Source organism: Zingiber officinale, chromosome 9B, assembly GCF_018446385.1.
Source record: "Zingiber officinale cultivar Zhangliang chromosome 9B, Zo_v1.1, whole genome shotgun sequence".
In the NCBI taxonomy this organism is placed as follows: Eukaryota; Viridiplantae; Streptophyta; class Magnoliopsida; order Zingiberales; family Zingiberaceae; genus Zingiber; species Zingiber officinale.
Genome location: NC_056003.1, coordinates 91499812 through 91513361, shown reverse-complemented (window position 1 = coordinate 91513361; position 13550 = coordinate 91499812).

Genomic DNA, 13550 nt, shown 5'->3' with positions numbered 1-13550 from the left:
ATGGAATATACAATTAAAAGATGCTGGACTCCTGAACTGTCCAGTGCGAGCACTTCCCAATTTATCCTGATGATCAGTAGAAAATTTTCATCGGACTGAACCGATCATCTCAGACTCAACGTTACCCAGCCTGATTAAACATTTTTATTACAATAGAATAAAACACTCCATCATTTATAAGCTTGTATCAAACTTTGAGATCGTCAATATTTAATTCACTTCGAGAAGGAAATTACCAAGAGCGACACACGATCAGAAGGAAGATAACTTGAAAGAAGAACAAATTTTCCCTGAAAGATATTTTAACATCGTTTGGGAAAAAAGGTATTTTAGTTCCTTCTTCTCGAATGAATGCCGGTTTATTCGTTGTAATTGACCATTTTAAAAATACATATTAAAAATTTAATTAAATAAACAAATATTTGAATGGCTTGATCTAAGAAATTGGATTGATTCAGACTTTTTAAGCTATTCTGTGCATTTCCATAATAGAAGTTAAAGGCTGAAAAAATATTTAATTATTAGGTTTATGGACCACTCTGTTAATATTAATTAATTTTCAAGTCTGAAAGCGAGTCTTGGTCTTTTCAGACAAAAATATGAAATTTAAAGACATTTATTACATTTTTAATATATTTACTTATAATTGGAAATTTGGTTGTATATATAATTATGTGTTGCTATCCGAAGGATTTGAAAATTTTTGATCAATTAATACAAATTTGATCATAAATGTTTATATAAAATGATCACCATGAAATAATTTATGGCTTTATAAATAAATTATATCATTTATTTTCTTTAGTGGAACCGTGACTGTCAAAGAAAATTTTAATAGTTCAACTTAAGTCATTTTCACTTGATAAAGAAAAAAAAAAGACACTTTGGTAATTATTTTCACTCCAAGGATTTTTTTTTTTCTAAGGTAATTGACTAAAGTTTCAAAATTCTCATGTAATTTTCAGATTTCCAAAAAAAAAATACATTTATTTTCCTGTTTTACCTTCTGCTAATTATTATGATTCCATATTCAAAGAATAATATTACTCTAGTGTTGAATTTCAAAAATAGTTTTATTCTAGTGGTGCATTTTAAACATCAGCCGTATATCATTGTAATGCTGCATTATAAAAATTAATATCATTTTGATGTTGCATGGATTCTAAAATCAGTCGTGTTGGCTTAGGGATAGATTGACGGGGGCGCTGAGGGCGAGCGAATCGTCTTTTTGTCACATGGATTCTAAAATCAGTCCCTTCGGATGGGTCTAGTAGTTAGCACATAAAAAATTATCATAATGAGATCTGGGGTTCGAATTTCGATAAAATCGAAATAAATATCTTCCTTATGTGTTAGTCACTATTCCAAAAGTTAGTAGTCGTCCGTGATTTACCTCCTCTGTGTTAATCCTATGACGAATTTACGAGAGCGCTGAAAATGAATGTATTTATCTTTTTACCACAATGAATTCTACAATCAACATTACTTTTAGGCTACGTTTGGTTGGGTGTAATGTAATCTAGCTTGTAATGAAATCAAATTTGTAATGTAATGTAATGTAATCTTAATTACATTAGTACGTTTGGTAATGTAACGTATGTAATCTTTGATTACAAAGGTGATTACATTCTTTTGTTTGGTGTCCATTATTTTTTATAAGGAATGTAATTCATATTATTATAAAATGACAAAAATATCCTGTGACCTCTATCGGCGGTCGCCACACCTCTGCCAGAGTTTGCGGCAGCCATCGGCAACCAGCTGCCGCCGCCACCGCCGATCGCCGCAGCAGGCCACTGTCTTCGCCAATCGGCGGCCGGCGGCGGCGGCGGCTGGCGACCGGCGGCGGCCGGCGATCGGCGGCGGCGGCCGGCGACCGGCGGCGGCGGCGACCGGCGGCGGCGGCGGCCGGCGACCGGCGGCGGCGGCGGCCGACGACGAAGGTCGGCGACCGGTGGCGGGCAGAGGTCGACAACAGACTAAGGGTATATTCAACATTTAAACTTTGGTGAAACAATGACCTCGTAATGTAATCGGATTACATAGCATTTGCTTTGTAATCCAGATTAAAAATCTTCACTACCTTTTGTAATCCAGATTACATTACATTACAAGTTTTAAATCAAACCAAACAAAATAATCGACTTTGTAATGTAATCTGGATTACATTACATGGTAGATTACATGTTACCAAACGCAGCCTTAGGTGTGGTATATATCTTAGAATCAAGATCATTGTGGTATTATATTTTGAAAATAGTACCATAATAGTATTAATAATTGAAATATAATACTATAGTGATATTAATGTTCTTTAATATTTCAATATCGTTATTCTTTAAATGCCATATGGCAGTATTTGACTGAGTGATAAAATGGAAAAAAATAAAAATAAAAATAAAAATATGCCTTTCATTGTTAATGTAGACCCAAACTTTGTTTGAAATGGACAGTTCTACTGTTTAAAACCGTCAAATTCATAGCGATCGACTCTTAACCGTTTAAGACGATTACGATTTACTGTTTAGAACTATTGATTCATGATTCGTGCATGATTCATCACAGTTCATGGTTCATACATAGTTTATCATGATTCACGATTCGTGCACGGTTTATGACGATTCACGGTTCATGTACGATTCATCATTATTTATCATAGTTCAATATTATTATATTTAAAAAATTAAAATTATAAATAAAAAAATACACTTATTTATAAAAAAAAATTACCCGGATAATCATTTTCACTCCAAAGGTTTTTTTTGGTAATTGACTAAAGTTTCGAAATTCTCATCTAATTTTCAGATTTCCAAAACAAACACATTTATTTCCAATTTTACCTTCATTCAAAGAACAATATTACTATAGTATTAGATTTCAAAAAATAATATTATTATGCTGCTGTATTTTAAACATTAGTGTTGCTTCCCTACTCATTATTATGATTCTAAGAACAATATTACTATAGTATTAGATTTCAAAAAATAATATTATTATGGTGATGTATTTTAAACATTAGTGTTGCTTCCCACTCATTATTATCATTCTAAGAACAATACTACTATTTTAAATTTTAAAAAATAATATTATTATGGTGTTGTATTTTAAACATTAGTTGTGGCAAAAAGATAAATATATTTGTCCCAGTATCCCTGTCAATTTGTCCCGAGATTAATACGGAGGAGGTAATCACGAGCGGTTACTAGTTTTTGAAATAGTGACTAGCACATAAGAGAAGTATTTATCTCAGTGTTACTGAAATTCGAACTGTAAATCTCATTGTGATAATATCTCATACGTTAACCATTAGACCGGTATAAGGAGACTTGTATTTTAAATATTAGTGTTGCATTTAAAAAATTAACACCATTTTGATATTACATGACTTCTAAAGTCAACATCACTTTTGTATAGTACAAATCTTAAAATCAACATTGTTACGATATTGTATTTTCAAAATCAATACCATAATATTTGAAATATAATACTGTAGTTGTTGTTCTCAATATTATTATTCTTTAAATACCACATGGTAATATTTGACAGATATGGTTTATCACAGTTTATGATTTGTACACGGTTTATCTTCGTCCTAGTTTAAGATTATTATATTTAAAAAATTAAAATTATAAATTTATAAAAAAAATGTATACTTATTTATTCTACATATCCCATAGAAAATATGAGAATCTAAGTCTGACATAATTCTCTACTGTTTTTATTATTTTATTTTATTAAGTGACTTTATTAATGTGTTAATGAAGATGTTATGAGAATAATGAAATGAACTTCTTATTTATAAAATTTATAAAATAATAAATATAAAATTATAAATATTGATAAAAAAATTCAAATAATCTTAACCATTAAATAAAATTATTTACTTTCATACTCTTGTAAAAGAAAACTTAGAGTTAGTTATTAAATAATTAACTAATATATATGAAAATCAATTTGATGTCCTCTAGTTGATTAGGATATTTTACCTTCTAAGAGCGGTTCAATCCCCCAAATTATTTTTAATTTATTAATAGTATTCATCTATAAATAATAATAAAAAAAGTTGAACCACTAGTCATGATTAATTGGACCATTGGATCATAACTCGCCCGACCCTCACCTGACAATCGGGTCAACGGGTAAACAACCCGTTTCATTGACCCAGTTACAGATTCTGAAGAAGTCGGAATAAGATAATACTCATCTTGAGGTGGACTTGCTACTTAGATGTTTTTAACTTATTCACTCAGTACTTAGCTACCCAACATTTATCGTGAGCATAATGATTGGTACACCAGAGGTATGTCTTGTAGGATCGATGCACGTGAGAGCAGGGGCATAGCTAGGTGGAGCTTTGGGGGTGCGACCGCACCCCCTGAAATTTGAGAAAAAAAATTTACATTGGGAAAAAAATAAAAAGACTTAATTATAAATTTTAAAATGTTATGGACTTTTATATTAAAAAAATCTAATGAAAAATTAATCATGTTTTATTTTTTCTCTCTCTCCTCATTTCTTTTTCCCCTCTCCCTCCCATTTTTTTTATTTGTCTTCAATATCGTATTTTTATTTTTTTCCTTGTGTTTTCTCCTCTACCACTACCACCCACATTATTGTCACTACACGATATTATTGCCAGTGCTGCCATTGTTTGCTATGAGTATCGTCATCGTCGCTACACCAATTCTCCACAACAAACACGTTTTGATTATGGTGAAATTTTCTTGTTTGATTTTTTTCGTTACAGATTTCAGTGTTAAAAAAAATATATAGTGTCAAATTTTCATATTCATATTTTTATTTGCTAGTCAAATATGTTATTTGTTTACTATCAAATTTATTATTATTTTTGAATGGTTGGAAAAAAGATAGTCATTAAATTAAGTAATTATGTGTTTAAAATATTATTCTAATGATAAATTAGGTGAAATATGAATGTCAAGGTATTTTAAGAAATATGATATATACCTATTTCAAATAGGTCATCTTCCCCTCTACTACATCCTTCTCCTCTGCCTTTTCCACCTAAATGATTCTTCGACTTTAGTTATAGATAAGGTCAGAGGATTGACAGATCATTGTTTTAACTAAATCAAGGGCTAAGCTAAAAAATTTTCAAATTTGAGTTCATTTTTAACTTATTGAATTCAAAATTTAAACTTTTAGAGAGTGAAAATTGATCTATACTAATATTTAGAATTTTAAAAATCGCCCCTTCTGATCTAAAATCCTGGCTACGCCACTGCGTGAGAGGGTAGTGAATCACTTGTTTTTTTATTTTTTTTATTTTTGAAACGAGGGCATAGCCGAAAGAATAAAAGAACTAGAGAAAAACAAAGGCACGTTCAGTTACTTGGTTTGGAGCATTCAGTGACTCCTACTTCAAGACCCAGGTCTCTCAGATCTATTGATGGATAATCGATTAAATTCTCTTTCGGAACCACCGGAAGAGTAATCCAAATACAAATGATCGAAGAAAGTGTAACGATCCTACACTTCCTCTATTCAATAATAAATAATAGAAAATTGTAACTTCAATTAAAATATACCGACTCGTAGTAAATGGAAGTCGAGACTTGGAGTCGATGTTGCAGTATCATAGTAGAGCAGTAGCGCTGTCGAAACAGTAGAAGGTGTTTGAGTAATCTACGTGCCCTAGGTTTTGATGTTTGAGCAAAAGTTTAAATTAGGTTTATTATTGTATTTGATATTCATTGTGAGTGTGTAGGATACAGGAACAACAAGGAAAGTCCAAGTGTGATATTGGCAAAGGGAAAAAGTCCAAGAGGAGTCTTGGCGTTGTAAGTCCAAGTATGTAGTCTTGCAATGTAAGTCCAAGTGTGACTTGACAATGGTTGAAGTCCTGGAGGTGAGAAGTCTCTTGGCAAAGAAAGACCCGACAATAAGAATAAGGCCGAAGGAAGCTCCAGAAGGTAAGACGTGAAGGATGGGGAGGTGTCCAAGAGACACAAGGTTGATGGAGGAGGCTAGAAGACTAGGACTAGGTTGGTTAGGTGAGGACGAGTGCAGAGTGAATGTACTCAGAGGTAGTTAACCAGTTGACTGGGGTAGGACACAAAATGTTTCTATGCCCGATGGTTGCGAAAATAGTCGTTTGGTACTGTAGCAGTCAACCATACTGTAGTAGCCAACAATTATTGTAGCAGTTACTGTAGCAGTTGACTGGTACACTATAGCAGGTGACTGATACACTATAGCAATCACTAGTATCGAGTCGTTGGCCTGTAACAGTCAAATTCCACTTAGAACCAATCGACTTGTGACAGCTTGGTGTTTTCCTCCCGAGTTCTATTTAATAAAGCTTGGGGTGCTTAGGTATGGTTGACGAAATTAGTGTTGCTTAACCTTAATTAGAGTTTCCATGTGCTTAAGTGATCTAGTGTGGTCATGTGCGAGTTGTGGTGAGGTTTCTCCACCTACAAGGAGCTATGTGAGCTAGCTAGAAGTTCTCCGAGGAATCATCCATCAACGGATCAGGATCGTCCACCTTACAAACTGTCATGAAATAAGAGCTCTATCTCTGAACCATGTTAAATTAACATGTTAGGTTTGCTTTCTCTTGTTAGTATTTATTTTTTTATTTCGTTGTGTGTATTAACCATTGTAGGAAGCGATGATTTGGGTGATCGGCTATTAACTCCCCCCTTTAGCGGGCGTCAAGGTCCCAACAGAAGGATCATTTGAGCTCGTACAGAAGATGATATATGTGTTGGTCCCTTTGGAGGCCGACAAGAGGAGAGGGGTGAATTGCCCTACAAAAATTAAAAACAAAACAACCCTTCTCGAACTTTTAAATAAACACTTGCATAAGATTAAATAAAAAACTAAAAAGTAGAGGCACAAGAATTTTTACTTAGTTACAACCGGGGATGTTGTTAATCCAAGGAGTGAATCGCACTAGTATCTCCTTCAGGCGGAGAAGCCTCTTACAGCAATAACGTACAAGAATTGAGAAGCTAAACTAGACTAGAGAAGCGCACAAGTGTAGAATTTACAATTGCTTGTTCTGATTAACTTCTTGGGTGGGGCGCCTAGAAGCGGTCCAGACGCCTAGAAGGGGATAAAACATTATCCCTTTCGCATAAATCGTGTTTGACTGTGATCTGGATAAAATCCAGGTCCGGGCTCCCAGACCAAGAAAGTCAACAATGTTGACTTTTTTGATCCGGACCCTCTTCTCCGGTTCTACTTGCCTCGGTCCGGATCTTCCGCTCCGGCTCTGCTTACTTGGGTGATCTCAGCCATCCGGAATAGGGTTCACCCAAACTCAAGTTCCGGCCTTCTCGAGCAGACTTCCGCTCTGGCTTCCCGTCCCTCGGAATCGTCGCGTGCTTTCTTCTCGCCCACCAGCGTACTCATCCGCAACTCTTCATCCCTTGAACGCACTGAGCCCGTCGGCTCTCTCCCATGCCGACCTTCTCGCTAGCCGCGTCTCTTGCTTCCCGAGCAATCTTCTGCTCCGACTTCTCTTCCCTCAAAAACACCGCACACTTCCTTCTCATCCGTCGGTGTACTCTTCCACAGCGCCTCGTCCCTCAGACACATCAAACCCGTCGACTCTCTCTCGTGCAGTCTTTCTCGCTAGCTACATCTTCCGCTCGACTTCCTGTGCTCCTAAGTTCCTGCACACTTAGACACAGGGTTAAAACACCACAGGACCTAACTTAACTTGTTTGATCACATCAAAATAACCCTGGGGTTCCAACAATATGAACTTCTAGTCTAACAGACCTTTTAAAGAGTGCTGAAGGCACCTCCAACCTCATCTGAGGCACCTCCAACCTCAATTTTGATCTCGTTGAAATCAGACTCTATCTGCTTCGAAGTTTGTAGTTTCTATCCATCCAAGGATGCCTCCAAGCGCTCTAAGGCACCTCCAAGCACTCTAAGGCGCCTCCAATGCTCCTCTGAGGTGCCTCCATCACACTCTAGGGCGCCTCCAGTGCACTCGAGGGTGCCTCCATGCCACAAAACTTTATCTAATTTAAGAGTGCCTTCGACCTATCCCGAGTGCCTCCATTTGAGTTTTAAGGCACCTCTACGCACCTCCGAGGTGACTTGGACATTATTCATTCGAAGCTCTTTTTTATAAACTAACTCCTACAAGACACGTTAGTCCAGATAACAACAACTAACCTACAAAATAGAGTTCGCACAATAAGATAAAATTATTAATTAGATCATGTCTTACCAAGACTAGGATATAGTCATAATCTCAGCCTAGACTTCCAAAATGGATCGAAGCTAGACTAGCACTTACAACCCCATTGTGCTCGTCCTCATTGGATCACTCTCCTCCAATGCTTACCTTCACTCACCTACCAAATATTTTGTCCTTCAAACCTGTTTAGACTTTCTCTGGTCATGCTTAGTGTCTAATTAATTTGATCTACTAAGACTTACCTGCAACACTGAGTTAGCGTAATAGATATAAAATAGTAAAGTAAATAATGTTAGCAGTATTAAGAATTTGATGGTTCGGTCAACCATACGCAGTCTACCGAAAATTAATCGGTCACACATATTTAGAGTTTACTCCTCCAAGACTTCTCATTACCTAGGGTTACCTCCCACAGTGTTGTCTAGTTTCATTCACTAGAACTTTCATTATCTAGTTTTACTCACCAGGACTTCTACCACCTAGCTTTACTCATCAGGACTTTCACCACCTAGCTTTATTCACTAGGGTCTGGCTTCACTCACTAAAACTTCCACCACCTAGCTGTTAGGACCAAAAGAATTAAGATCAACAATGGTATGATATTGTCTGTCGAATTTGAGTCTAAGCCCTCATAGTTTTATTTTTGGACTTTACTAAAAGACTTCATACCAATAGAGATATCTTTCCCTTATAGGTCCATGATTCTTTTCATGTGCTTTCAATGTGGGACTTTGTTTCCAACCATTGCAACACAATACTAGCTTCATTCACTAGGGTCCGACTTCACTCACCAGAACTTCCACCACCTGGCTTCACTTACTAGGGTATAACTTCACTCATCAAGACTTCAACCACCTAGCTTCACTCACTAGGGCCTAACTTCACTCACCAGGACTTCTCCTTGTCTAACTTTCAGTTAGAACTAGTCACTAGTAGACTTCTCACCTGCCTAACCTTCGGTTAGGACTTACCCTTACTAGTAATTTAGTTCTAACTAGACTTCTCTCTTTTAAACATCAAATCATGTTTGGATTAACCCCTATCCCCTTAGGGCGGTGATGGTTAAGACATGGGGTGTTGTCACATGAGGTCTTGGGATCAAAACTCGATGTGTCCAACATGCCTTCCCCCATATGTTGGCTACCTGTACTAATGTACTAATGACTAGTAGTCACCCGTGATTTACCTCCTTCTTGTTAGCATAGGGACGGGTTGGAGGAGGCACTAGGGCGTGATCGAATCATCTTTTGCCACATGTTTGGATTAACCCTTAATCAACTTGACCATACTTGGGTACATTGTCAAATATCAAAAGCCTAGAGATCGATTACATCAACAATTTTCTTCCTTTTTGATGTTTGACAATTTTCTTAAGTTAGGCTTGGGTATAAGGGTTTTATACCAAAATTTGGGAGATTCGAAAAGTTTCTAACTTAAGATCACTCTCCCCTTTAACACACATACAAAAAAACATAAACGTAAGGTCACGCTCTTTTAGGTATTGCATCAACAATAACTTTAGAAAAACATAATTAAGGTACATATGAATTTTTAAAAATATTTAAAGTATTTGAGGTAAAGCATTATTTTCAAAAATATTTTAAATACTTTAAGTTTTTTTTAAAAAAATATTAAGCACTTGAATATTTCTTAAGAAAATGCATTATTTTCACAAGTATTCAAAATTTTTCAAAGAATTTTTAAAGATTTTACAAAACATTTAGATAAAATGTATTTTGAAAGATTTTCTACCAACATTTATTAAAGAATTTTTAAAAAAAATATTTTAAAGTTTTGGAAAGATAAATTTTCAAATATTTTTTAACAATTTTGAAAGATTTTTTAAAGAGTACATTCTCAAGGTTTTCATAATTTTAAAGATTTACAAAACTAATTTTGAAAGAATTTTAAAAATTATATTTGATCTTTTAATCAGGACTCCCCTCAACTTACACAATCTTATGAATCGTTATTTATTATAAGATCAAATTTCCTACTTGTCTTAAAGGTTGATCTAAATCAAAAGTGTAACGACCACCCTTCTTACTACTACTATTACTCTCTAAAAGTGACCGTTACTTATCTACTAACTCTACTTAACCGGTTTATTAAAAATCTCTAGGAAAACCCTACCGAAAAATTCCGACAGAATCTACCCTGTACCGGTGACCATTTTCCATAATACAAGCATAATATACTCAGCCACAGGCGGCTGGAAATATATTTCAATCAACCACGCAGTTTAATAAGAAATGAAAACTAACCACAACCACGCAGTTTAATAATTCAAATCATGCAGATAATGAAAAACCGAAAACATAACTTCTTACTACATAATTTTCTTATCAACTTAATAAGAAATTAAACTAAACAAATTCATAAACTAAATGAGTTCTTTAGCTAAGTCCCAAGGACCTCCATAGTCCACACATCACACACTCCTCTTGCATCTCCTTGTCGCCTTCCTTCACTGTATCTTTTCTTTCCCTTTATCTGCAGTAGGAGGAAATGCAGTCTATAAGCATAAAGCTTAGTGAGCGCTATCTACTCACAAAAAACTCAATATGCATGTATATAAATAAAAACATGCTAAATCTGAATGCTAACATATAAAACTACTCATGCTCATATATAGCAAAGGAAATCATGCTAACTGAAATGCTAGTCATTGTATAGCTAAATATGCTCATAAACCAAAAGAGAAGCATACTAAACATGTAAAGCTACTAAACATGTAAAACTACTAAACATGTAAAGCTAAACATGCTCATAAGAATAAAACTATAACAGCACGCTGAAAGCAAATAAAACTAAACATGCTGAATAATCTAATAGCAAGAAACAAATAAAACTACTACTGAATGCTTCAAACAACAAGAAACTAAACTTTCTAATTCTAAACATATTTGAAGCTTGTTTCATTTGTTTCAAAACTTATACTTTAATACTTCAAAATAATAATAAACTTCTTTTGGGCCCGGCATTGTACCACTTAGCGCACATTCTTAATAAGAATCGAGGTAGCTAATCCCGAAACTACTAAGATACTTCTAGGCCTTGTGCCTAGGGGCATCTTGGAGCCCATCCCTTGGACCTTGTGTCCGGTACATGCCCTTTAAAAGTAAAATACTTTCTTTTTAACTATAACTTCTTTATACTTGCCCTTACTTGGCATTTAAGCAAACACCTTGTGTGCGCTTTTGATATTCAATATTCTGGAATTGAAATCAAGTCTAAACCTTAGTCTTTCTTGCTTATAGTTCTTAAAGATAGAAACTCATGCTTATGTAATAGCAAAGAAACTAATAACTGCATGCTCAAGATATTCTAATAGCAAAAGAGACTAAAAAGTATCACCGTGCACATCTAATGGCAAAGGGAATTGATCATGCTTAATTAATAGCAAATGGAAAATTGCTCATGCTTATAGAATAACAAAGAAACTAAGTTTGCAATGGTATTAAATAGACTTGATCACGCTTAATATATATCAAGAAAGCTCACACTAAGTACTTGGATTAAGGGCTGTTCGTGCCCAACTAATAACAAGTGAAAGCTAGAAAATCTGCTTATGCATATCTAATAGCAAATGGAAGCTATTGTGTTCAGCTAATAGAAACCGAACCTAAGGTTGTTCATGTTATTCAAGAAAACCAAGAAACTAATACTACACTTAGAAGGAATTTAAATCTGTGTCAAAGAATTAATAACACAAAGTCTAGCAACATGATAAGGGTTAATAACACTAAGTCTAGCAGCATGTTAAGAATTTATAACACTAAGTCTAGCAGCATGTTAAGGATTAATAACACCACCGAACTTGCACAGCAAGCTCCAACTCAAGCTAAAACCTGCTGGGATAGGGTCATATGGAAGGGTGTACTTTGCAATTCTAGACAATGAAAAGCATGTTGCTGTGAAAAACTTGATGCTTCTGAAGATGGCTCAAATGATATCCAGATTAAAGCATGAAAATTTTGTTGAGATTCTAGAATACTGTGTGGAAGGAAATATGTGTCCATAGGCCTATGAGTTTGCAACTATAGGCTCTTTACATGATGTTTTGCATGGTATGGCTATAGCATTTATCTGCTATTTCGTGTACAGCAACAGAACAACTTATAACATAACCCAATTTCATCTAACATCCAATCCTAATTCATGAATGACTAACTAACCAATTCCTACAACAATTCAACAAGAGAGCAAAACCTCTTCATAGATTAGATCAATGTTAACTATAAGGCTGTAGAATCTGGCACGCAACTTATACATTCATCTAACAACTCGGCTAGGTATTTTTGCAAACAGAGAACGATCGGAGAGCTCGCAAAGAAACCTTGAGGAGAATCAAAAATCCACCAAGCATAAACCCAATTCAAAACCAAAACCAAGTTGCGAAACGACTCCTACTGCAGGTGAGAAGCAACTCACCGGGATTTGCTTGGACTTACAACCGAAGGAGAGGAAGGAGATCTAGGGTTCGGATGAGGTGAAGGTCTCGACGATCCCTTCCTATCCGCGTGTTCTCCTTGACGAGGAGACCACGAATCCGTGAACAACTCCTGGAAAGAAGTCCTCGCCGGCCGCCGGAGACGAGCCCTAGCGCCGTCGCCCCTTTTCGCCCGAGAGAGAAGAATCGCGCCGTCGGGAGAGAAAAGGAGAGAAATTTCGAGAGAAAATTTTTAGGTTTTCCTCTCTCAACTTAACCTCTTTTTATAACCTAGGGTTATTTTATTAAATACTATACCTTAAATATAACCCGTTCTTTCCTTAATTAACAACAGCCGCTGGCACAGTTGGTTGGCTGCGTTTTGCTTAAGGCGCAGCTCACGGGTTCGAATCTCGGTTGCAACCATTTTTCTTCCTATTTATTCCCTAATCATTAACTACTGCTTAACTAGAATATTTCCCCTCCTTTAATAAGGAACGCCCGCTAGCACAGTTGGTAGGGCCGGTTTTGCTTGGGTCACTCCGACCCGAGGTTGTGGGTTCGAATCTCACCTTCAACATTTTTTTTAAACTTCTTTCTTTTTGTAACCCTACTAAACGACCTCCAAAAATTACATAAAAATACTCTAAAAATTCTTAAAAATCTCTAGAATATTTTAAAAGTATTTCCAAATATTTTTATGGACTTTTAGAACTTGAAATAGGGAAAATTGGGTCGTTACAATTCCCCATACCTTATAAAAAGTTCGTCCTCGAACTTAGAATAGTTCTGGATATTTCTGTCTCATACTGTCCTCCCGCTCCCAAGTGACTTCCTCATGCTTCTGGTTCTGCCAGACGACCTTCACTAGTGGTACTTCTTTGCTTCTTAGTCTCTTGACTGCTCTGTCAACTATCTGTGTAGGTCTACTCTCAT